The following is a 26,587-nucleotide window of genomic DNA, read 5'->3' on the forward strand; positions in this document are numbered from 1 at the left end:
TTGTAAATAAACCTTTTATCAACCGTTTGTGTGTGTCTGCAGTTTAGCATTAATAAGTCCCTTTAAGCCTGCGGGTGAGGACCCACAGTCAGGCAACCTGTTTTATATCAGGGCTGCCCTGTAACATTTGAGAAGTCACCAACATGCCTACACCTGAGTCTTAGTTTCTTGGTGTTTACAACCCTCGGGGCCCTCCGCTTCCAGCGTTCGGGTCAGGGTGAGGTGAAGTCCAGTGCGGGCTGCAGAATGAAGTGGAGGTGGGGGGAGGAGAAGAGTAGCGGTGAGCCACTCTGCTAGTCCTCCTCCTCCTCAGAGACCCTCACAGTAGGCACTCTGACTTCTGTAAGAATTCTCACAAGAGAGACTGAGAAAGAGAGCTCGCCCGAGGTCACCCCACTCATCGACTAGTCGGTGGGGCAGCTCCTCGTGGTCCCCGCCTGCAGCCCTGCCTGCAGGCCCCTCCTGGCTCTCTGCCTGGGGTGACTCCTCTGACTTCAGCCTCTGACCACCCGCTGAGTCCCTGATGTTTGCTTTGAACAAGGGAAATAGAGAAGAATAGGATGCCTTGCCCTCTAGGAATTAATAGTTTATAAATGGTGTACATAAAGGACATAAATATGAAAGATAACTGGTAGTTCAAAGCAATGTCAAATAAGTCCCATGTGAGGGTCAAACCAGGAGGGACCGCAGTAGGTTGGAGTCAGGAGGGGAGGCTTCGCTGAGGAGGCAGGGATTCCAGATGAGCCTAGAAGGACGGGAATGTTTTTTAGAAATGGAGAAGTAGGGATAGACACTCCAGGGATAGAAACAGAGTGAGCAAAAGCCCAGAAGCAGGATTAGTCTCAACGAAAAGAGAGACTGTTGAGCCCCACCCTTATATATCATCTTTCCATTCAATCATTCATTTCTTTACCATTCCACTCACTCAGCAAGTATTTCTTGAGCACCTGCTATTGTCAGGTGCCGTGCAGAGCCTTGCGGATAGAGGTGAACAAGGTAGGGATCCTTCTCTCAAACAAGATCCGAGTACAATGTTGACATAATAAGGGAAACCAGTGTGGCGTGCTGGGGGGCCCAGAGGAGGGACCTTTCATCCATACCTGTGGGGTCAGCAAGGTTTTCTAGAGGAAGCAGGTTCCAAGCTAGCACATGAGGGACACGTGTATGGAAAGATGTAGAAACACTCATACTCACTAGCACCACAATCAGCGGTGTCCAAATAATGAGTTATTTCATTCCTTGAGCCCTCACTAAATGCCAAGGGACTTGTGTTTATTTACATTCTCTAACACTCACGACAACCCAATGAGATCGACACCACTCATTACCCCTTATTAGAGACGAAGAAACAGAGGCCATAGTCACATGGCAGAGCCTGGATTCAAACCAGGTTGGAAGGGTGTGTGCTGGGGAGGGCACTGTCCATTCGGTTCACAGTATCCTCCCAGCATCACTCCAAGGGCCCCTGCCCTCAGGCCTGGCCTCCCGCCCCTGGAAAGGGCTGGGTCCCAGCGCGTAATCTAGTGGGGCAAAGACGAGGGAGCCACCAGCAGAGTCCCCATAAGGGCTGAAGGCATCTCCTCCTTCGTCTGGAGTTTTCCCACCCCTCTGTCCCTTCTGAGGAACTGACCCCAGGGGAAGTAGAAGCTGGGGGCAGGGAGCTGCAGGGCTCTCATGAAGTTATTTCCAGGGCGGCTCAAGTGACATTTAGTTTGTTGTCATCAAACTCCCTCAATTGACGAATGCGAGCTATCAACCAGGATTAAATGTACAGAGTCCAATCTCTGTACCCACTTCAGGCCTCAGGGCCTTCACTCACTAAAACAGGGGCTTTGTGCAGCAAAGTCTAGTCTGCTTGCAAGGAGAAGTACATGCTGGCTTATGGTCTGCCTTCCTGGGAGCTTCACAAGACCAGGGCACAAAAGGTGGTGGGTCTCCACGAACAGGAGGGAGGCAAGCATGAGTAAAGAAGGACAAGGCCTTGTCTTTTCCTTCCAGAGATTTAAGGGAGGTAAGAACAATGCTCCTGGCATTTCTCCAGTGGGCAGGCTGACCCATGGCTGTTTCAGGATTCACCTGGTGACCTCCATGGCAGCTCTGTGTCTTCCTGCCACCTGGGGGCAGAGACTCCAATGACCAAGAGCCCAGGACCAGCTCAGAGGGTGCAGGCTGGACTCCAAAGCAAAGCAGCAGCAGAACACAAGTCCCTTGCTAATTAAATTCAGGATCCTCCTTAAACTTGAAGGTGAGCTGATTAGCCATAGGATAATCAAATAAACAAAACAAGTTTATAGTCCTACTTCACAAGGTGGAGAATCCACTTAGAGTATAATACCCTAAGAGGACACATAGGCTGGAAATATAGAGTGCTCCCAAATGAGATTATAATGATTCTGGGAAAATGGATTCATTGTGGGTGAGAAGGAGAACTAATGTATTTTAGCTGTATTCCTAATATATGAGAACGCCAGGAGAATCTAGCCCTTCCAGATGTACCTGAATGTCATCCCAGACTTCAAGGCTGACAGTGAAAACAAAAGCTGAAGGCTCGTTTTTAACACAAGTGACAACAGGAAATGGACATGATACAATTCACAGCATGTGTTTGGATTTCGTCGGGTTTCTATACACTGTGTGCATGTGAAACGTGTATGTGTTTCTATGTAATTTTATCACATTCATGTAACCGCCACTGTCATCAAGACACAGCTCTGTTCCACCCACCAAGCTCTCTCTGCAGTCCACCAATCCCCTATTCTCTTAAACTCCCCCACTTCCCCAAACCCTGGCAGCCCTAGTCTGTTCCTCATCCGTATAATGTTGTCATTTCAAGAATGTCATATAAATGGATCAGGCAGTATGTGACCTTTTGAAATTGGCTATTTTCACTCAACATACTGTCCTGAGATCATCGGAGTTGCATGTACATCAATAGTTCTCTCCTTTCTACGTGCTCTGTGGGTGGACAAACCACAGTTTGTCTAACCATTCACCCATTGAATTACTTCTGGGTTCTTTCCAGTTTGGGGCTATTACAAATAAACATTCATGTATAAGCTTTTATGTGATGATAAGTTTTGATTTCTTTGGAACAGATATCTAGGAAGATGATCACATGGTAAGTATTGTCTAGATTTTAAGAAATGGACAGATGGACAGAGGTGCCCACAAACCAGAGGCATTCATTAAGCTGGGCCTGGGCTGGGAAAGGAGTGGACACTTATCACTCTACGGAGACTGAGACTGCAGGTGACAATAGCCGGAAGCCGCCAGAGTTAGTTTTGGAAGGAAGAGGATCCTAACTCCAAAGCTACTCAAAACAGCCCAAGGGGACTCAGAAACATTTTAAACTGCAGGATGACTGACACTGGCCTCCACAGAAGCCCTAACCATCTAAGAACAATGGACCTCCCAAAAGGACTTTCAAGCCATCATCAAGTGCTGGTTAGTCAGGGCCCTGTTCTCATAGCTCACTCAGAGAGGCTCAGCTGTCCTCCAAGGGGGCATACTGTCCAGCCCCCCAGGCTCTCCCTCACCCGACTACGGGGGCTGCCAAGAGTAGGGCAGCCCTCCACAACCACTGATGTGGCCCTACTATGGGCAGGACAAATGGTTCCCATTTGCAGGAGAAATAAATTCTGCAGAACAAAAGCATCCCATCAGCGGAGCTTCTCAGACTGCAGCACAGCGGCCGAGCCCGGGTGTCGGGGACCCTCGGGATAGTGGCTATTGGGCACCGTGTCAAGTACCAGGCACCAGCACTCTGCCAAACACTGGATAATTATTTCATACCGTAAGATGGATGCAACATCTACATGAGCCAAAGGAGATGTTGATTTCCGGGATGGGGAGAATGATTTGGACAAGAGATAGAAGGTCCTGAATAGACCCGGCTCAGCATGGCCAATGCTTCTCTGATGTCCTCTGCTAGATATTAGGGTGATTAGCTAGTTCTTCAATGGGAGGGAGTGGGGGAGCTTAATCTCTAATTTGGGACTTCGATATTGAAAAAATATTCAAAGTGGCTATTGTAAGTCTGAATTTAGAAAATAAAAGTACTTCATTTTTGCAATAAAAACTAGAGTAAGTCAGCCTTGATAAAATGATCTTAGCTACAGAAAAATAAAGACTCTCAAAGAAGACCAAGCTCTGGGGCGAGATGCAGCCCATTCTCTGAGGTGTAAGTGCCAGAGTCATGCTTGGCACAAAGAGACTGTGTGAAAAGGAAAACAAATGAAAACACTGTATTAAGGGGCTCTTATGTTCATCTCCGCCCTACCCACTTTCTCAAATTCTAGACCCTCCCTTTCCCAACCAAAGTCAAAAGCACACACTTCTGAGCACCGGTTGGGGGCCCTGCGTGCCTCCTGCCCCAACTTTCCTTGAAGAACTGTTTCTTCCTCAAGAAGCCCTTCCCCTTTTATCTGAATTCTGTGTAAGGGAGAAAACATCTCCTCCTGGAAACTGACTGGAGTCAGCCCTGGCTAGAAAATCTCCCTCTGCTGATGAATTTGTCTGGGGGTTTTCTGAAGGGCTTGGGGGGTGAGTGCTGCTGCATCAAGCACATTCCCAGTGGAAAATCGGATGGTCAGAGGGCAGGGAGGCTGGACAGAAGGAGACAGAGGAGCTTCATCCTGCAGCACCAACTAAACAGCATCTGGTGGCCCCTAAAATGTTCTAAACCTCTATCAGTGGAAAAGGAGCAAGATCAGCTTCTTCTCTTTGTCCTTAAGAAAAAAAGATACATTCCAGATAATTTCACGGTGATGAAAGAGGAAGAACCGCTGAAGTAGCAAAGGAAATAAATTAACGCCATCTCAGCTAAAATCACACACAATTAAAACCTGGATCTGAATGTACTTTCCTGTGCAGAGAGAGCATCTTGAAAATGACATGCATTAGTCATCCCTTCCAGACACCCTACTCGACTCGTGGGGCATCATCTCTGACACTGGGGGGGAGTAGGAGGGGAGTGGCAGGGAAAGAGAGGGGCACGTACCCGGGGCACAGGGCCTCAGCTTTCTACTCCCCGGTGTGGAGTCTGAAAATTCCACTCCTCTGGGACTGAAGCACCCTGATGAGCCAGGTGGGAAGAGGTGTCTTCAGGGGCCATTTCCCTCACCTGCCCTTCCAGGGTGGGGTCCACCCAGCAGAGGCAGGGTTTTGGGGTCTGTGAAGGGATTCGGACCCTGAGCCATTCATTCAGGAATGCAAAGCCAGGGCCCAAGCTCCTGGACTCTGGGGGAGTCCTGACCTGCAGGAAGCCAGCATTTGGGGACTCATCCCCTCATCGGAAGGCAGGTTTTCTCAGGGTGAGCCAAGCTCCCTTTCTTCTCCCTACACATTTATCCTTCCTTTCTTTTTGATGGTTCTTCCAGAAAAGAAAAGCCCCAGCAACAGAGAAGGGGTTACAGTGCCTGGAGAAAAGAGAGAAAAGCCTTCATGACCTAAAAGGCCCCCAGATGCCCGCACGCAGGCGGGTGACCAGGGACATTCTATTCTTCACTCCCCTGCGCTTGAAAGAGAAAGAAATGTGATTTGTGGCAGGGGGAGCAGTAGGATAAGATGCAAGGATGAGCTTCCTGACAGAGGAGATGTTAATCCCATTGACAAGTAGCTCTTGGGGACTGTGGGATCTCTGTTCCCTGAGAGGCAGAAGACTTGTGGAGGGAAAAAAAGGAAATAGCAAACAAATAAACCAGTGGCCCTTAAGCCAGAGGAGATGGGCTGATTCTGGGGCCTCTTCCTAGCCAGGCGACCAGCCCAGGGGACCTCTAAAGACTAGGCACTGAGTGCTCCAGAACCAGAGGCTCAATGTCAGTCTGACCCAGTGGTTCAGCACGTGGGGCAGCAGCCCGCCACGCTTACCTCTCCCTGAAGAACTGTTTAATCTAGAAACTGGCCAGCCATGTCTTCCTCGGCCTCTCTTCCTCTGTCTATGTTAAGGTCTAAGTGTCAGGATTGACGGCCCAGGATACCTGGTTTTGGTTGCCCAGCAGGGCTAGGATGAGGGTAAATCAAGAGAAGAGTCAAAATGTAAGGCCCACTCTCGGGCCTTTCAAGTACAGCACCAGCACCAAGAGTACCTGCTTTCTTAAATGTGTCCTTGGTGTCTAGCTTGCCTCTAGTTCTAGCCTTGTGACCAGCCCTCTGCCTTTGTTGCTCGATGTGTTTCTGGTTGGGAAGAATATAATAGCCCTTGATAAAGCTAAAGTCCCAAGGGGGTCATCTGGACTCATTAGTTTTTACCGATTCACTTCTTCCCAAACCCATGGAGGTGAGATGGAAAAGACAAAGTCAGATAGGGCTGATGTCACCCAATCAATAATGCAGTTTGATCCAGGGAACAACTCAGACACCTACCTCGCCTGAGCACTCCTTGTGCTCCCACCCTGGCCAAGGACTGGGAGGGGCTGGAGGAAGGGGGGTGGGGGAAGCTATGGGAAGTCTGCCAGGAACAAGGTCCTCTGCAGGGCACTCAGGTGAAACAGTAATAAATGACCCAATTCCTGGGGTGAGGGGGTTATAATTTAAGTAAGAAGGTTGGGACTCCCGAAGAATTCAGACCAAGTGCAAATGATGGCAAATAAGCACAAACTGGCATAAGCCAAGGTATTCCTGAACAAGTCAAGAACAAATGAGGGAGGGGCTCCTGGAGAGAGCTGCAGTTCCTCCTTGTTTATAGTGCCCTCAAAGTGTGGTCCTTGCAATCTCGTGGGGAGCTGGTCAAAAACGCAGTTCGGGAGCCCCACTTCAGGGAATTGCATTTTTATCAGTTCTCTAGGTGGATCTTTTGCATACAGCTTACAATCAGGATGCAGAAAGCCAAAAGCAGGCCAGGTGGCGGTGGCTGGGACAGACCTTAAGCACCATTTCTGTGAGCACTAAGACCTATGTTGAAGTGAATTCAAATATTGGAAGTGGGCCTACCTGGTGGCCTAGGGGTTAAGTCTCGGTGCCACCACTATGAGGGCCTGAGTTCGATACCTGGCCAGAGAACTGACCCACATGGTGCAGCAGACCTCTCCTGTTGCACCCGCTGCTCCCCTCAGCAGTGTATTTCAGTAGATCTGCCTGTTCTGTTCCCCATTCTGTCTCAGGTGAGTCCTCTCACCCCCCACCTCTGGCCTACACCCCAGTTCATCTACAAAAAAAAAATAAATAAAATTTTCCAATATTGGAAGTAAGACCATAAAGAAGATCTCTTTCTCTGAGGTACAATAAGAAGAAGATGTAGGGGTCAAGGGCAGTGCAAGGAGAAATGTTCAGAAATGAGCCCAGTCTGACTGGAAAAGGAGACAATCAACAAAAGCAATGCCAAGGGAAAAGGACAGATTTGGGTAAATTATCCTTAACGTGTGTGATACTATGTGCACCTCATTTGCAGGCTTTGAGAACAAATAGCTGATGTTTGATAGGGCCCCACAGTCAGAAGTGCACTGCACCCCACAAGTCAGTACACACATTTTACATGAAATGAAAACAAGAGTATTAATGAAATATGTTCCATTTCAATTTTCTAAAAAAGTTATTGTTGTGGTTGGAAAACACCAAAGCAGAGAGAGGCGGTTAGTGAGGGGGACCCCGGGCCTCCTTCTTGACAGCTGTGGGTTACAGTGAGGAGGGTCAAAGGCGAATTAAAAGGCTCTTGAGGGTTCTGGGAACTATCAGGAGGCCAAATTGTTCTCCTCTCCCTCCTTGAAGTGTCTTCATAAGGATTTTGTCTTCTAGAAAGCCTTTCCAGATCAACCTCATCAATTTCAAGCACCCCCAGCCCTTTCCCATGTCCCCATTCCTGGTGGATGTGCAGACAGAACTTGACCTAAGAGAAAGCACCAGAATCAGAGATGCTGCTGCGGGGCTGGTGTGTTCCTACATGGGCCACAGGACGCTTGTCCCCCACCGTCAGGCCCTGCGAGTCTCCCCTTGTTTACACCGTGTGCATGGAGGGAAGGAGAGTCCTTAGCCCCTCCACAGCCCCCTCCTCCCAAAACAGCATTTCTCCCAGGAATTTTTGAACACATAAAATTAAACAGAATGGGTTTTGGTTCCTATATTGCCTGGCTTAGCTGCTTTATATACTCAAGTTCAATTTAACAAACACAGAGTCCAAGCGTATCATTTGTAGCTGATTAAATATGGTGTTTATGGTGTTTATACTTATTCCTATAAAAAGTTGGGCACCAGGACCTTGGTGAGGAATGTAATTTCCTTTATCACATTGTTTCTAGGCAAAAACAAATTCAACCTACATCATTTTTACCTGCAGTGCCTTTTCCAGGAAAATAACCCAAGATCAATTTGAGGCTTCCCTGCAGCTGCACACATCTCTGCCACCTGCAATGTCCTCCCACCTTTCTGGTTCTCTGTGCTCCAATGTGGGTCCTGAGAGCTCCCTAAAGGCAGGGCCCAGGGAGACCCAGGTTTGCGAGGCTCGCTTAAGAAAAAGAACTCAAAATCACAAATACAAAATTAGGTCCAATGGTGGTACTTCTTTCAAACTAGAAAGGTCATGACAATTTACATGCACCTTAGAAATTCAGATCCCTTTCTCCTGACATCTCTCCATTCAGTTTACCAGAAATGCTGACATGAAACTGCTTCCTGTTTGCAAAATGGCCTCCTCTCCCACCTAGGACACTCTGCAATTCCTCGCTGTCATAACCAGCGCTTCCCTTGCCCCCCAGAGTGAGCAACACTAAAGGTTAAACTTTATCAGCTGCCGTGTCCCTGCCTCTGGCAGGAATCTCCTTCTCCTCTTGTCTCCAGTAGCGAGAGCCCAGAGCTCTGCATTTGCCAAACCCAGGCAGGGAGAAGTCAGAGAGTAAGGCGCTCTCCGGGCCAGCTGATCACAAAGCAAGTTTCATTCAATTGTGTGATTCAGAATCACCTAGAAAGTGTGTCCCATCGGGATCTGCGCGTTTCCTCACATGCCCTAGATATTGCTGGCGCCTGGGAATGCTGCTCTAAGGCTGCTCTCTACCTGCGTGGGTCACTGGTGGGACAACAGTGCACTTGACTCCAAAGGCCCAACCAGCCTTTCCTGATGGGGGCCAGGCAGAGGCTACATCCAGCGGCGGAAATTTCAAGAAGGAAGTCATGCCACAGCCCCAGCCTCCTTCCTCTGACTTAGCTCATCTCCAGGCATGAGGAGGAGTCCTCCTCTCTTCCTGCTCGCACAAATCACTCAGCACCTGACCCTCCTTGCAGAGCGAGTGGCGCTGAGCAGAGGAGCATTTGCAGGGGCATGTAATCCCAGCATCCTTCTCCAGAGGCACCCTGGTGTCCAGCCTTTCTGGCAGGAAGTTAGGCAAGGCTAAACCTAGAGATTGAGCAAGAAGGTGAAAGATCGGTAATGGGACCATTAAATCTTCTGGGTAGTTATTTCAGAGCTTCCAAAGAACTGAATTGAGTCCCCATCTTTTCCCAGTAAAATATCTTGTGCAGAAGGGCAGCCATGGGGCCAGGGGAAAGGGAGGGAGGGGAAGAGGAGAGGAGAGGAGAGGAGGGCAGGGGAGGGGAGGGGAGGGGAGGAGAGGGGAGGGAAAGGGGGGAAGGGAGAGAAGAAGACAGGAGAGGAAGGGAGGGGAGGGGAAAGGAGGGGAGGGGGAGAGAAGAGAAGAGGAGGGAGGGGAGGGGACGGGAGGGGAGGGGAGGGGAGGGGAAGGGAAGGGAGGGGAGGGGAGGGAAGGGGAGGGAAGGGAGAGGAAAGGAGGGGAGGGAGAGGAGGAGAGGGAAGGGAGAGGAAAGGAGGGGAGGGGAGGGGTGGGGAGGGGAGGGAAGGGGAGGGGAGGGGAGGGGAAACAAGAGGAGGGGGGATGCACTACCATTTACTGAGATGCTGGAAGCACCAGACACCAGGCTCACTGTCGGATGCGCATAATCCCTGTTACTTCTCACACCAGCCCTGCGCGTGTGAACATGTACCCATGTTGCCACCCCTCTTAAAGTAGCGCTGCAGAGGAGTGGCTCCGTGCTTGGACTCTGCAGATGCCCTGGGTTCAGATCTCAGCTCTATCATGTACCGGCACGTAAACGCTAAGCCTCATTTTTCTCCTATGCTGGGCATCCTTGGGCTGGAATTTTCAATGAACCAATGCATAAATTGCTTGGCATCATGCCTTACACGCAGTAAGTAGTCAACAAGTATTAACTGCTATTACTTGAATTAATATTTTTACAAAGGAAAGACTAGAACTCAGAGAAGTTAAGCACGTTTCCTGCAGCAACACAAAATAAGTGTTAAGCAAATTTTCCAATTTCTGTCTCTAAAGTCAACACTCTTTCCTCAGTTACATTGTGTTTTGTTTTTTTTTTTTTTTTTTTTTTTGCAGAAGAGCTGGGGTACAGGCCAGAGGTGCAAGGGGTGAGCAGATTTACCAGAGACAGAGTGGGGAGCAGAACAGGCGGATCTACTGAAATCCACTGCTGAGGGGAGCAGGGGGCAAGACAGGAGAGGTCTGCTGCACCATGTGGGTAACTCCCTGGCCAGGATCAGTTCCAACTCAGGCTGTGGCAGTGATAGCACTGAGACTTAACCCCTAGGCTGCCAGAGAGGCCCCAATCATGTTAGTTTATAAAAAGTTTGGAATTGAGAAAAGAGCAGGTTCCCCCCATTCTGTCCCCACCAGCAATGCCATTCCCTTCTCCCTCACTAGTACCTGGCTCACGGGCCCAGCCATTCAGGATCAGCCACTTGGCAAATTACTTGCTCTCACCCACTTATTCTTCAATATTGAGATGTCAAGTATCTATAATAGCGCATTAGTCCTGAGGCTGAGCAGGACAGTCCTAGCCCTCCAGAAGCTCACCCTCTGGGTGGGAGCGAAGACACTGCAGGCATGTGTGCCCAGTATTGGGAGGCCGGGACATGGGAGCTGGCAAGACTGGTAATGTGTCTTCGTGCTCATGACCGGTCTGTTTACGGTGACAGTGGCCCTTAGGACGGTGAGGGGGCTTCACGGAATTGACAGGGGACACAAACGTTCACACTTATAAGCTTGGAGTCAAGTTTTAATCCCTTTCACTCAAAGTTCTGCCATGTCTTTTTCTTTTAAAGATTTATTTTATTCATACAAGAGCTGGGGTACAGGCCAGAGGCCCAGGAGGGTGAGAGGATTCACCAGAGACAGAGCGGGGAGAAGAACAGGCTGACAGACTGAAAACACTGCTGAAGGGAGCAGGAGGCAAGAGAGGCGAGGTCTGCCATGCCATGTGGGTATCTCCCTGGCCAGCCGGGAATCAAATCCATTCTGCAGAGGCTTTGGCAGCTTCATAGCACGGCACTCAATCTGTGCGCTGCTGGGGAGGCCCCTGCCAAGTCTTTTTTGCAGAGACCCATTACATCTACTCCCCATTCTCACTGCTCTCCTTGTGCCTCCATCAGGCCCTCACTGCCTTGTCTTCCAGCCTCTTTCACTCCTCTTTCACTTGTGCACTGGGCCGCAGCTTAACTGCCTGTCCTGGCAATTCAGGCTCTTCATCAGCTGCGTCCACACTGCATGCCCAGTATGGTGTCTGAAAAAGGCACTGTGGGTTCCAAGAGGGTTCAGATTTGGCTGTAAATCTTCAATACTCTGGGCCTCCATTCTCCTATCTGCTAAATGGGACAAGCGTCAACTCACAGGACAAAATGAGAAAGAGGTGAAAAGACCTGGCATCTAATAGTAACTGGATAAATTCTCTCCCTGGCCCCCTACCCACCAGACAGCCCATTTTACTCTGCTGGTCTCCACTTTCCTGCCTTTGCTGGGCCCTGTTTTCTCTGCCAGTTCAAACCTTACCCCTCCATCTGAGCTCAGCTTGAAGCTCAACTCCCCCATAAAACCTTCCATGAATAACCCTAGCCCATAATGGCTTTTCTTTCTGTATTTCTATGGCACTTCTATTGCCTTGAAATGTTAAAATGTGTTTCATATAGTTCCAACTAGTCCCTCTAAGCTCCTTGAGGCCATTATGCCCCCCAGCATGGGTGGAAGGTGGGGGTGGTTAGGAGGTATAGTGGGAACTTAATACATGCTTACTGAATACAAGGAGGTGAGAACCCCCTCTGTGCATACAGAACACACAGACCTTTAAGCTGACTTTATAAAAGCTTCCAGGCATGGAGTTACCACTGGCTGTGCCCTTGGAAAAGACAGAGCCAGAATGCTGTGTCTGTGTTCTATCCAGAGCGTGGCTTACAGGAGGCACTGACTCAAGTCCTGATGAAGGAAGACAGATATGTGCCACCTCTGGTAGGACTGCCCAGACCCTCGCCCACTCCCCCATGGCTGGTTCCACAGGTTCTGGTCAAGACCCAGCCACAGGGTGTGGCCTGTCATGGAGCTGGGCTCCTTGCTCCATTCTGAGTGGCCCAGGCTTAAGGACCCACTGAGAAATGGGCCATAGGCCTTTGCTCCAGCCGGAGACCCATTTTCCTAAGTCCTGACTGGTGGCAGTGACCAGCCTTTCTAAGCCACCAGGTGGTAACCCGGCACCCCCGTTCAGTGCAGATCAGCTCCTGCTCTCCTTTCCCAGTGCCCCTAATGCCTAACTGCAGGGTGGGATTCCCCCAAATCCAAGCCCCTGAGTGGGCCTGCCAGTTCCTGCTTAACACCTATGTAGCTTGACATCCTATGTTAAGGGCCAGAATGGGGCCTTCTAGAATGCCAGCGCTGCCCAGATAAGGCAAAATTCGGGAAGGGCTTGAGAACTCAGGGAGGGTCTACTTCATGATGAAAGGTGCCTGGCCCTGTGGACAATTCTCACCCACCCGCTGCATTCCCGAGTCCACGGTTAACTTTGGGAGAGGAGCAGCACGCAGAGCAGAAATGTGGTCTCAGACACATGTCTTCCCTGTGAGCTGCACCTGCCCTCTGAAAGCCATTGAATTTCCCATCAGTCCTCCTGAGGGCCTGTGCCGGAGGGTGAGAAGCAGTATCGGAAAAGCCAGCCCCTTCTCTCACACCCAGGTGCAGTGACCCCTTCTTGCAGCCAAGCCTTGAGCACAAGGCACAAGAACACCACGGGTCCCAGATCCTCGAGCTCTAGCATCTGGCCCCACCCAACTCCTCCCTCGGGGTGTGTATGTGTTTTGGAAGAGGGGGCCTTGGTCACTCAAGAGTTAAAATGGCAGCGGGACCGGAGGGGGGTGGCGTGGCAGGCAGACGGGGAGGAGGCGCCCGGAGTGGGCTGGGGAGGTTGGGAGAGCGTTGGAGCAGCGAGTGAGCAGGGCGAGCGCGGAGCCAGGAGGAGGGGCGCGCGAGGGGGCGCGGGGCGCCGCGAGGGCCTGCTCCGTGCACTTGCACACCAGCAGCGCGCAGAGGGATCGCCCCGCTGGCCCGCCAGCCCCGGGCCACCACGCGCAAGAGAGGCGCAGAGCCCGGGGCGCTGGGGGCGCAGGCGGGGGTGGGGAGATTGTTATTCTGCCATCGCCCTCCCCGCCTCTGCCCCAGAACCACTCCCAGGAAAACTCCACGGCTGGGAAGACGCCCCCGAACCGCCCCGGCCTGTGCAGGCGGCGGTGCGCGGAGGGCGGGCGCGGACCACCTCCCCCAACCCGACCCGGGCTGAAGCCGAGAGGTGCGCCGCGGCGCGGGCGGCAGACGGCGGCCCCGGGAGCCCGGACGGCGCCCGCGGGGTGAGTGTGCGGCTCCGGGCTGACCCCTCGGCTGCGCTGGGGCTTGGGGGCTCCGAGGTCGCTGGCGTGGCTGCGGGGGACACAGCCCCGCTGCTCTCCAGAGCCGAGCGGGGGCGGGGGGAGGGCCGGGCCGCGGGCGGCCGCCGCGATGCCTGCAGCGGAGCTGGGGACTGGGGAGGGAGGCGGCCGCGAGGGAGAGGGAAGGCGGGCTGGCGAAGCGAAAGAAGGTTGCCGGCTGCGCGCTCCGGACGGGGCGCCGGGGAGGGGGCGTCGGGTCCTCATCCACCGAGAGGCCTGAGCCACCCAAACTGTTGCTGGGTAGAGATGTCGAGGAGCGGAGCGGCGGCAGAGAGGTTAGGGAGGGCGTGACTGGGGCGGGCTCGGGGGGTGGAAGCGCTCCTGCGCCTCGGGGACTTCCCCTTCCCTGGAGCTCAGGTGTCCGCGCCGGGGTGGAGGGACGCGGTGGCCTTGGTGTCTATCCGAAGTCTCTGCAGCCAGGAGTCAGGCCCCTGGTGGGCTGGCGGCCTGGGATGGGACCTTTGGGGTGGGGGATGGGAGGGCCCTGGGCCCTGGGAGTGGGAAGCAGAATCCTCGGGCGGGCGAGCTCTGGCCCACCGCAGCCCCCTAGACACCAGAGGGGTTGACCAGCCACAGGTGGTCCGTCTGTCCTGCAGGCGAAGGGCGGTGCAGACTAGACGCCCAGGTTCGAAGAGCTACTGGGTGAGGGGCACTGGGCTGCTTTAGAGCTGAGCTGAGACGCTAAGGAGGTGTGGAGACCTGGCCCCTGGGGGTGGGCCTAGGGGTGTTTCTATGCTCCCCCTCTCTTCCTGTTCTTCCTCCCCCTCCAAGCGAACAGGAAGGAAAATGTCAGCCTGGCTTTGTGCTCTGTTCTCAGGCTGCCGCAGCTCCCATCTGTTGGAGCCAACGCAGCTTCTAATTGGGCAGCGGGCAGGGTCGGGAAGGGTGGGCTGGGCACAGCACTCAGTTGCCAGAGATGGACTGAACAGACCTTCTGCTTAAAGACCCCAGGATGTGGGATAGTAGAGTGGTCAGGGGGTGGCTTCCTGCCAGCTTGCTCACCTCCTCCCAGAGATCCTCCATGCACACAGGTCCCCAGCAGCACCCCCTCCCTTCCCTGCCTGCCTGGAACCGGCTCTGGCCCAGCGTCTTCTTCTTGAATGACAAGACTAGGATCTCCTCCCACTGCCCACTGCTCTTTAAAGGCCCCTCCAAAAAAGAGCACTGGACATGGAGCCGGCAGGGCTGTGTGCAGGCCACTGGTGTCCCTTTGCTTGCAGGCCTTATTGTTATGAGAAAAAAGTCACATGTGGGTGACCTGACCCATTTCCTGGCTGGCCAGCTGCCCTTGTGGGGAGATGATGGGCCGAGAAGGGCACAACTAGGGGCCCCAGCCTTGCAGGCCCTCTCCATCTCCTGGGCTGGCTCTCTCCAAGGCTCCTCCTTCCTGCCTGGGACTGGATAGAAGCTCTTTATTTGGAAAGATTGGAACTACAGCCTCTGTACCTCAGGGGCTGGCAGACACCTGGAATCCAGGAGCACCCCCAAACCCACAACCTCCCCCAGCGTGGCCTGGCCCAAAGGAAACACCCAGTGGCCACGGAACTCAGGTCTGCAGAGCCATTTCCACCCAGGCTGATACAGCAGGTTTCCTCTCTAACTCTGCACAGTTCCACCCCACTCCCCATTCTTTTTTCCTGTGCCTCCCTCGTCCTCCACTTCTCTTTCTCCTTCACTCTTTCCTCCAGAAGAATCTCCTAAGCTCCCTTTTCCCTCACTCACGCTGCCCTCCCCCTTCCTCCTCCCACCTCTGCCCCCCTTCCCGCCTGTAAACCTGCAGCTGAAGCCACGAGCCAGTTCTGTGCTCGCACTCCTGAGCCTCTTGAAGGTGGGAACACACGCTCCAGTGGCTCTGCTGCATCCCCTTTGCAGAGGAGGAGCCCAGGCTGGCAGGCCTGGCAGCACAGGTCCCTGGCGCGTCTCCTGGACCCTGCCATTTGCCCCACCTGCCTCCACTGATCTTATTTTTTTATTTGGAAGGAAAAAGAAAACCTACTGGTTTTCTGCAAAATTCATTCATTCACCAATTTACTGAACACTTACTATGTGCCTTACACTATTTTAAGAGCTGAGGACACAGCAGTCACACAACCCTCCATGCTTTGGAGCTGAACTGAACTTGTATGTGGACCTCCCAGTTGATTAGTTGTGTGCCTACTGGGTTCTTTCAGAGACCGGCTGCTGGGGCGTTGGGGGGGGGGCGGTGAACAACGTTAGTTCATCACGGATGACCCCAACAACTGACAGCATCCCGGGGACTGCTCTGACGTGAGCAGAGTACATATTTCGCCATTTATCTGCGACAGCTGAGGAGAAGGCAAGTGCTTTTAGACAAAGGAGGGAGAAAATAGCAAATGTATTATTGACCCCCTACTAACGAAGTAGTAGCTTTATACAAAGGACCTCATTCAATCCTGACAACCTTCGAAGGTTGGAATTCTCATCCCCTGCTTGAGATCTGAGGATATGGAGCACCAGATAGGGTAAGCCATTGGCCCAGGTCACATAACTCTCCATTTTGAAATCACTAATTAGCTGCAGTTCATTTGGGCCCCATGATACTGTGACATCTGGTAGCTTCTACAGTCATCTGAAGATGACATTTTAACTGACTTTTTGAAGAGCATGCCCAGTCTCTTCAGAATATTAGAACACGTAGGGATTTACTGAATGATGGCATGAGTAAGCTTTCTCAAGTGATCAGGGAAGGCTGCCTGGAGGAATTTGTATATGGAGTCGGGAGCCTGGGAGAGTAGACAGGGAGGCTGGTCCTGCACAGACCTGTGACAAGCTAGGCAGGCAGCCACCCCACCTCCACCCCGCATCCAGGTAGAGTGGATAGGAATCTGTTTCCATTCAGGGTCAGGGTGTAGGAGCTTGGTCCACAGCCAGTCTAATGAGTCAGTGTCACTGCTGTTCTCATCCTCTGGACTCTATAAAAGCCCGAAGGAAAGAATGGAGGCGGGGCCTTGAGTCTGCAAGAACTACCGGGAAGGACACGGACAATAGACAAGGCTGGATGGGACAAGAAAGGGGACGTGCCCTAGAAACAGAAGGGGAGGGGGACAATGGCAGGAGATAAACTGAGAAACAAAAGCCAGAAGGCAAGAGGTCTGCAAACAAATGAGGACACAACCGGACAGAGAGCTGCATGGTGGGATTGCTAACTAAGAGAGGGCAAATAAGGAGGATGCCTTTCTTATTCTTCCCTGAAGGTCTTGGGCTGCTCAGAGGGTCTACTGCTCAGAGGCTGGAATATTCTCCAAGTTAGCCATGGGCAGCCACATGCTTACTCAGTCAGCCCATCTTTTCTAAACCCCCGCTTGGCCCTATGTTAGGAGCTAAGGACAAGGAGACAAAGGAGGGGTCGCCCCCACCTCCAGGAGTTCACAGTAAGAGTGTAGATTCTGGAGCCACACATGGGTCCAATCTAGGCTCCACCACTTCTAGCTGGGTGACATTGTGACCTAGTGAAGTTGTGTAACCTTTCTGTGCCTCAGTTTCCCCATCTGTAAATGGGGTAATAATAGTATTCACGGAGTTGTTACCAGGGCTAAGTGAATTAATACATTCAAGGCGCTGAGCGCGGTCCTGGCCTATAGTGAGGGCCTTGCAGACACCGCTGTCCCTGGTCCCTCAGTAACGGGGGGTCATTTGCACGCTGAGACAGGTGCTGTAATCCAGGGATGAGCCAGTAAAGAGGTGACTGTCTGCAGGTTAGGACAGGAATTGCAAAGGGCATATTTGGGCAAGCTCAGAAAGGCATCTGCCAGGCAGAGGTGTTGGGCCCAGGGGTGCTGGTGCTGAGGGTGCCCATGGCATAGGAATCACGTGTGCGAAGGTGTCGGCTTGTGGAAGTGTCTTCTGTGTGTGTGAGGAGCCCTGAGGACAACATTTCTAAACCTATGAGAGTGGGGGCCCAGGCAAGGGTGGGCTCAGCCCCGCGCTGGCAGGGGTGTGTCTCACAGGCTCATGTGCTTGGGAAGAGCAAGTATGTTGTTCATGTTTACAAACACCTCACAAGGCAGATCTGGAAAAAACACCTCAGACTTTTCGTTTCCAATGCTCAGAGCTGAGCTTCCAGTGGGGCTGGCAGGTCATCAAGAACAGCCTAGGGGGGAGCTGGTGCGTCCCTGCTGGGACCAGTTGAGTGACCTGCCTCCTAAATATTCCAGGCCACATCAAGCCATCTCTGCTCCAGACCCAGGGTGCTGTGGCCCTGGGCCTCTGGTTTCTTGCCCTCCCTGGGGACACCTTGATCTGAGAGAGCTGCCATTAGGAGCTGAGCTTAGCCAGGTGCGGTGTAGAATAGTGTCTCTCTCTGCATATTTCTTCCACCCTGCTGCTCAGCACTCGACGGGCTTGAAGCAGGCACAAAGGCGCAGAGCAGGCCCAGGTTCCTGGGGTGATACCTCTCTCCACGCCCACCCTCACGTTGTCACAGTGCTGGGTATAGAGACTGGCATTTACTGAGCTCTTGCTGTGTGCCAAGAACTGTGCCAGTGCTTCACCTGCATTATGCCATCAATCCTCAAAAATACGCCTCAGGTAGGGACTCTCAGATCTTTAACTTAAACACAAGAAACCAAGGGCGGGTCAGTCATTTGTTCAAGGGCACACAGCCAACAAAACCCTGGAGACACCTGCTCCTTACCCACCCCCAGATTCTAGTGAGCCTTTGGGCCTGGGGAGTGTTCTGGAGTCATCTGGCTCATTCCCCTTCCTCCCTGTGAGAGGAGGTCCTCCTGCCCTGTCCAGACCAGAGATAACCTGTCCCCTTGGGGGACCTTCGGAGAGGGTTCTCCCATCTTCCTCTGCACCCCAGGTCACAGCATTGTTTCTGCCAGCTCAGCTCAGTGCCTGGGGCCCACACAGCTGCGGCCTCAGAGAAGCTGGTCCCCTAGTAGCAGAGCCAGGGCCACAAGGGTGAGGGCTTGGGCAAGAGTGGGCTCAGCCCCACCCTGGCAGGGGCTTGTCTCGCTGGGGAAGAGCAAGTATGTTGTTCATATTTACAAACACCTCACAAGGCAGGCTGGGAAAAAAACATGAAAGAAGGGGCAGGCAGCTTGGGTCCCTCAGAAAAAGTGGGTCTGTCTTACCTCATGCTTCTCGGGGGCAAGAAACAGGAGGAAGAGAGAAGGCAGGAGGGTCTTCTCTGCATCTGCTCACGTGAGCATTCTGAGGTGGCCACTGCCTGGGTCTGTCCTCAGGGAGACCCGGGTGGTAACCCAGGAGGTGGAGCCACCAGAGGTGGTTGGTGGCCAAGCCAGATGTCACAGCTGAGCCGGGAAGAGGCACCTGACGCTTTACCTTCGTGCTCCCTGCACCACCTTCTTCTTCTGAACAGACTTGGCAATGGGAGGAGGGGAACTGGGGCTCAGCCTCCTTCAGGTGTCAGCTTGCCCAGAGTGGGGCAGGTGGGATGGTGGCCTCCGCCTCCTGGGAGAACCAAGAGCTGTCCCTGTCCTCTGCCCCCTGAGCACATGGGCTGCGCCCTCAATCCAGACAGTGGGTGGGACTGGCGTGTCTTCACTCAGCAAGTGTCCATTAAGCCTTTGTGTGGGCTCTGGGGCACAGACAGAGGCCTCTGCCCTCATGGAGCTTATACTTTATTTTCTGGGCAGACAGTAAAACAGATAGTGTGTTAGAGAGTGGCAAGTGCTGAAGAGAAAAAGCAAGCAGGAAGAGGGGATCTGGAGCTTGTGCACAGTGGCCTGGGGAGGCCTCAGTGAGAAGGCACCAGGTGAGTAAAGATGAACGGGCAGCCATGGGGATGGCCCACCAGGCAGAGGGAACAGCAGGCACAGGGGCTCGGAGGCAGGGCTGTGCCTGTTGGATTTGAGGATCACAAAGCTCCCTGGCCTGGGGAGCCCTGGAGTGAGGCGTGCGGTCCCTCCTCAGAGTGATATGGAAGCCTTTGCAGGGTTGGGGCAGGGGTGACGCATCTGCGCCAGTGCTTCACTCGGTGGGTCTCCGGCCATTGAAGTTGATTTAGTCCATCAGTGCTTGCCCAACAAGTGCCCTCTGAGCGCTGTTCCAGGCGTTGTGGGGGGCGGGCTGGGGGGGCCAGGGTGCTACAGAACATAATTCTCAGGCTTCACTGGTGAGGCTTACTGATCCTTGGAGAAGCAAAACTTATACTCACAAGAAATAACGAGGGAATAATACAGACAGTATTTAAACCAAGTGCTAAACTGTGCGATTTAGACTATAAATGTTATCAGAACTGTGAGCTGTGTGTGGGAGTGCACAGGAACGCTTCCTGGGGGAGGTGCTGCGACTGGGGCCTGGAAACAGGTGGGGCGTGGAGCTGCAGGAGGTGGGGGGGGGGCATGTCCTTCGTGGGGGGGGGATGGTGGCCACACTGGGGCGCCAGGGGGCACCCGGAGGTGAGTAAGGCGGCAAGTGTGTACAGTCCCTGCCCCAGTGCTTGCCCCACCATCTGGGTTTCTGGCATCCCATATTTGCTCAGGGACAGGAGGCCTTCAAAGCGTGAAAACCCCCAGCGTTCTTGCCCTGGATCACAAGGCCAGCTGATTTCTGTCCTCTGAAGCCCTCTTGTTTGGAGAAGGTCCCTTTTCCAGCTCTCTAGTCATTTCCTTGGACCTGCAGGCTCCGAGCCTGTGGCAGCCCATGAGTCCCATTCGGCCCGCTGCTGTCCTGCCCAGTTCTCTGTGGCTCCCTCAAATCTCCTTTTAATTCCCAGTCTGCCACCAGCTTATTGTCTCCCCTCCTCACTATCTTACTACCTGGGCTTCTGTTTGGTAGGTTACTCTAGAAGGTTCCAATGAGTTTCATAGACAGTGAACTGGAAATGAAATCACACCCAAATGAGCGAACGTTGGTTCCTGTGACGGGGGTGGGGGTTGTCCTCTGGCTGGAGAGGGGGCTGCCTCCAGTGAAGACGGTGCCTTAACCCACCAGAGGCCTGGCCGACCCTCCCTGCCCCACCCCACCCCCAACGCCATCAATCCCCCCCACCCCACCCCCAACGCCATCAATCCCCCCCACCCCCCCAGCCAAAGAGCAGGAGCCAAGGGTCACGAGGGAAAAGCATTCTGCTCCACAGCCCTTGCCCCTCTTCTGTTCCTGAGACAGGCCCACCAGCAACTCCCCAGAGGTTTCCTGGCACATCCACCTGAAAGACGTAGGCATGAACCTGCCACTTCCATCCTTAGGACTCACAACCCAGAAGAACTGGAGGCAGCTCTGGGTTAGGGTCCATCTTTGCTACCCACATGCCCTTGGGCATTTGACCCCTTTGAGCCCCAGTTCCCTCATCTATAAATCTAGCTTAATCACACCCACTTCTTGGGGTTTTTAATAAGAAGAGCTAACATTGTTGAATGTGTATGATGTACCCAAAGCTCTGCTGCATTTATCTCATTTGATCCATCGAACAATGTGAAGTAGCTTATTTTTCCCCACGTCGCAGTTGAGGAAACCAAAGCTGGGAAGCATTAAGTAACCTGCCCGAGGCTGCACGTAGCCAGCAAGTGGCAGAGCTGGAATTTGGCCCCAAGTCTTCCGACTCCAGAGCCCTGTTTCTCAGCCACCGCACTAAACGAGCTAATCTGTGTAAAGTGCCTGCTACAAAGTAGAAGCTCAATAAATGTTAGTTCCTTTTCTCCTCAATTTCCCCAGGGCTGCTCCTCCAAAGAATAGCTTTCCCCTACCACATCACATTTCTTTTCCGGGATCCCCTGGGACGTATGATGGAAGTTGGAATGGGAATGAGCTGCTGGTTTATATCGAGGGGGGGGAAAAGTCAGGCTGAGGGAGGGTGAGTAATTTGCATAAGATCATAAAACACCAGGGCTGTGATTCATACCCAGGGTACCTTTCTCCTCAGAGCCTTGTTACTCAGCCCCACCGGGTCCCAGAAAGGTGGCAGAGGCTATCTTGCAGAGGCTAGGACAGAGGCGAAGCTATCTGGGAGGAGAAGAGAGGCCACCGTCTCCCAAGGGGGCAAGTCAGAGCCATCTCTCAGCTGCTGGAGTTGACCGGCGTGGGCCTGGAAGGTGCTAGCAGGAAGATTGTAGGAAGTATTTCCAAAGTTCCTTAGAAATAATCTGAGGGCTCCACTGGCTGCACTTCGGAACAGGTCATGCTCTTCTTTCAAAACAAAACTATGTATGTGTGGTAGGCAGAGAGAGAACCCCCAGGGATATCAGTGTTCTGACCCCCAGTACCTGTGAATATTATGTCACATGGCAAGAGGAGTCGGGTTGCAGATGGGATTAAGGTTACTAATCTGTGACCTCTAAGGAAGCAGATTCTCTTGGAATTCATTGTAATTATGTCATATCACATCATATCATATCATATCACAGTCCTTTTGGACCCAGGTGGCCCAATGTAATGGTCCTTAAATGTGGAAGAGGGAGGCAAGGTCAATGTCAGAGTGAAGGGATGTAAGATTTGACCAGCCATTCCATTGAAGATGGAAGAGGTCAAGAGGAATGTGGGCAGCTTCTAGAAACTAGAAAAGGCAAAGAAACAGATTCTCCCCTAGAGACTCCAAAGGAACACAGCCCTGCCACACCTTGCTTTGGGCCTGGTAAGACATTTTGGATTTCTAGCCCTCTGAGCTGTAAGACAATAAATTTGTGTTGTAACACAACCCGGTTATTTTCCAAATGATGAAACTGAGGCCTGGAAGTGGCTGAGTAAGTGAAAGAGCTAGGACCCAGTCCAGGGTCTGCTCCGTCTGGTCAGAACCCCAGATGCTTTCACACATTCCCTCATCCACTGATCCATTTTCAACAATATGTGTTTATGTTTTTATCTATAAAGGCCTCAGCACTGAGCTAAGCCCTGGGCAGAAGCAAATGTGGGTCCCAAGCTCAGGAAGAGGAGCCCTCAGACCCTCACTGGGTCTCAGTTTCCTCTAGACAAAGGTAACTAGCTTGGATCGCTCAGGGCAGGGCCTGGTTGGCCCCAGTCTGGCCCCCAAGCGGGCTCTCTCACACCCACCCCATAGGAGGGGACACATCTCTGTCACAGAGGGGGCTGGGCCCACGCCAGGCTGTGTGGGCACTCCAGCTCCTGGGAGAGGAGGGGAAGAGGCAGTGGAACAGTGCCCCACCTAGAACCAACACCCCTTTAGCAAGCGAGTTAGCTCCCGTCTTCCAGGAGTTTTGGCCTTCCCAGCCTCCCCACTGCACACCTGAGCCATGGGCCAGCCCCCAGGGCTGCCAGTGCCTGGTGCTGGTCTCCATGGCAACCCCACATTTGCCAGTCTGGTTCTAATGACTTATTGGCATGTGTGGTAATTTGCAGAGCTTGGCAGGCAGAGCTAGGGGAGCTGGTAAGGAGGGGAGGAGAGAGGTGAGGAGAGAGTGAGAGGGCAGCAGGAGGGGGCTTGGGGCTGGGTGGACATAGGGCACACTTTCCTCCTGCCCTTCCTGTTCCCTGATGATTGATACCCCACGCTAGGGCTGCTTCAATCCAGGCCTCCCTTCTCTGAAGAGTGTCAGCTCTCTCCGGGCCCCCGAGGGAGACAGATGGACAGACAGATGCAGAGCACAGCTGCTCACCTGTCAGGCAGAGGCGGGCAGGTGTGAGGAGGCTGACAGCCATGTTCCTCCTCGGCAGGTCAGACCACGCATGCTTGCGGACACTGCCTCTCCCCGGCCCTGGGAGCAAGGGTACCTCCTTGCCCATGGTCACTCTGTGTAGGGAGGGGAGCGAGGCAGCTTCCTGGCCTCGGGTATGCCCAGCGCTGGGCAGCACTGAATGAAATGGCAGCTTGCACAGGGAGAGGGTGAACCAGCCAAGCAATCAAAGGAGAGAGAGGAGCAAGGCCCTGACCCTCCACTTCTCTTACCTGACCTCAAAACTGCTTCCGGGGGCAAGGTGAGGGTAGCTGCCGTCTTCCTGTGCACGCTTCTCCGCCTGCCCCCTTTGCACGCACTTCTGTCCTCTACTTAGCCCTGAAGGGCAGTCTGGGTGCTGCAAGAGCACTGCCTATGAAGCTGAATGCCTCCGGCTTAGAATCCTCTGACCGCTGCTTACCGCTCGGTGCCTTGGACTGTCTCCTTTGAGACTCAGTCCGCCCTTCTGTGAAATGCAGTTCCTTGTCTCCCAGGGTGATGAAAATGAAACCAGCTCAAGCTGTAAAATTCTTGGCACATAGTAGGCACCAATAAATATAAAGAATTTCTAAAGTGGACTTTATCATCTACTCAAACAGGAGCAATATGATGCTTAATTGAAGAAATTCTGATGGGTTTTCTAGGCTTGTCTTTTAAAAAAAATATTTCAGAATAGTCTAGATTTACTCAGCAAATATTCATTGAGCATCTACTTAGTGTCAAGTACTAGGCTGGGTGCTGCGTCTTTCCTGATGAATTAGGTTGCCTGTGTATTCTCTAAGCATCTAGCATCTGAGAGGGAGACAGAAGCCCCCAGGAAGCTGCTTGCCCGGGGGGATGTAGGGGGAGCTGCCCAAGGACAATGTGTTAGTGGATTTTCCATGGCTTTCCAAGAAGCCACTGGCCCAAGAGAGGGGTCTGCATTGTGGAGCTGCTGTCTGGGCCACGGGCAGCGAGCTGTGCTCCCTGACTCCTCAGAAATGGTGTCTGTTTTTTTAGAACTGGGAAGGGGGTGAGGGAGCCACGAGAGTGTGCAGGGGCACCCCCACTTTCATCTGCTGCTGCTGAGGCTTCAGGGGCCACTGGTGACCACCCAGCCACCTGCCAAGAGAGCACCTGCCTTCACCTGGGTGGCCAGCAGGTGTTGAATACCTCTGCTGACGCAAGGAGGGGGCGACGGGAGCAAGAGGGTGCTGGGAAACTTGGCTTCCGCTTCTGCCAGCAGATGGACTTCTGCCTCAGGGGGAACCTATCTGTTCTCTCAACCGCCCCGCAGCCCCTTCCAAGAAGGCTCATCAGAGATGTGCAAACAGGACTTCAGAGGGGCCTGGGGCCCTGCCAGTGTAGGACCTCTGCTTCCCGACTTTGCGCTCACTCTGGACACCCAGGCCTCCGACTGAGCCAGGGCTAGGGGGTCAGTATCTCAGTACACTCGCAGCCCATTTGGTTGGGAAGCTCTTGTTTAACCAATTCCCCCAACCTGTGTTTGTTGATGAGAAACCTGGTGCCAAGGAGGAGAAAGGATTTGTCCAAGGTCCTTGTTCGAGTTTGTTAGCATTGCTGGGACTGGATAAACTCTCCTGACTTCTGTCCTGGGCTGTGTCTGTGTGACCCCTTCTCAGACCCCTCCCGCTCTCTTCTGACCTTTTCCTCTGGAGAACATACTCCCTAGATCTCTAATCAGCCTGCATCTCCCTGCCCCCCTTCGCCAGCCACCCTCCTTGCTCAAGCAACCTTAGGCTCTACCCGGAGACACCCCTTTCCAAGGCCATTGTCTGTTGCCCTGGGTGGGATCAGTGCCCTGACAGGCAGCTCACCGAGCCTCCTCAGCCCCATCAGCCCCTTCGGTGGCTTTCCTACCTCAGCCACGCCCTCCCAAGGTCACACCCTAGCTCTTGCCACTGCTTGAAAACCACCGCAGAGCACGTGGTCTGCCATCTGGCTGCCATGTCCGGCCGTGCGGTGACTACACACCCCGTCCTTTGTTCTCCGGACACCTTTTTCTCACCATCCATCCCCCGCTGCCTTCGTCTCCAAGTTTACATGATCACAGATTCCATATTCCATCATCTTAGGACTCGCCTGCCAGTATCTTCAACTCTCTTGACCTCTGTTTTTTTATTGCCCCAGTCTGGCAAAATCCCAGTTCTGGATTAATCACTCCGTCGGCATCCAGACAACTGAACCTTCTAAAAAGACAAAAGGAGGCAGATTGGTACCTCTAAAAATTCATCATCACCAACCCAACTTTTTCTTCAAAAGTGCCTACTGTTCCTGCCACATCCCTCTGTTCGCTCTCCTGACTCTCCACAATGACTGTTTCACACCTTCCGCCCCAAACCTCCGCCCACACCCTCACTCTCAACCGAGGACCTCACCTCCTACTTCACAGAGAAACAGAAGTCACAGAACTCCCTCGTTGCGTCCCCCCACGCCTCGCCCACCCCTGCCTCTGCACCAGCCCGCCCTGCAGCGGCAGAGGAGGCCACGCTCCCTGGCAGGCCAGTCTGTTCCAGATCCCGTCCCAGGAACAAGCTTCCCATCTTCAAAACAACAGCAGCACCAAAAGCCTTCCTTAAGCAAAACTTCTGCCACCAACCGCCTTTTCTCTTTTCTCCTTATAAGCCAAATTTCTTGAAAGCGTTGAGTACACGGGCTCACTCCACTTCTGCACCTCCCAGGCTGCTTCCTCCCCCATCGCGCTGCCAAAACAATCCTCCATGTCGCTCGATGCAGGCAACGTGTTTAAGTTCTCAGAAGCATTTTTCACTCCTAATACTTTTGCTTGGCTTCTCTCACCCCGTTTTCTTGTTTTTTCTCTGCTGACTCATCCTCCCCTTCTCTGTCTAGAAACGTTGGCTATCCTTAGCCCATGTGTTCTGGGAGTCTTATCCTGAGGCCATCTTGTAAAGGTTTCCATTATTGGCCACAAATAGGCTACACCTGGATGTATGTCTGTGGCCTGCGTCTTTTCATCTCCGCTCCATCACCTTCTTCCTGCCCAGTTAAGTTGGATGTCTCAAAAGAAAACCTTAGACTTGGCACATCTAGAGACAGAGTGGTGATCCTCTTCCTAAAGCTCCCACTGCTGTCTTCACCCCATCCTGAACTTCCTCCAGTGTTGCCGGCCTTGTAGGTGGTGTCACCACAAAGCAGATCTGTGTGCCGTAGCTGCAGGCACCATCAGATCTTCTCTTACCCATCACGTCCAGTCCATTCCCAGGCCCTCCCTAGTCCAGCTCCAGAATAGCAGCTGGATCCACCACTCCTCCCCATCACCCCAGCTTCCTCT

General features: G+C 53.0%; 1 protein-coding gene across 1 annotated transcript in view; it reads left to right on the plus strand.

The window, feature by feature from the left end:
• The first annotated feature begins 13,179 nt into the window (after nucleotides 1–13,179).
• The window catches only part of LRRN2 (leucine rich repeat neuronal 2), a 57,488-nt gene continuing 44,080 nt past the window's right edge, over nucleotides 13,180–26,587 (plus strand). Inside the window, exon 1 of the mRNA XM_037497463.1 lies at nucleotides 13,180–13,621. The gene's annotated coding sequence lies outside the window, so the exon portion shown is untranslated. The remainder of the gene's footprint in view (nucleotides 13,622–26,587) is intronic.

Source organism: Talpa occidentalis, unplaced genomic scaffold, assembly GCF_014898055.3.
Source record: "Talpa occidentalis isolate TD23 unplaced genomic scaffold, MPIMG_talOcc4v2.1 talOcc4.8, whole genome shotgun sequence".
Lineage (NCBI taxonomy): Eukaryota > Metazoa > Chordata > Mammalia > Eulipotyphla > Talpidae > Talpa > Talpa occidentalis.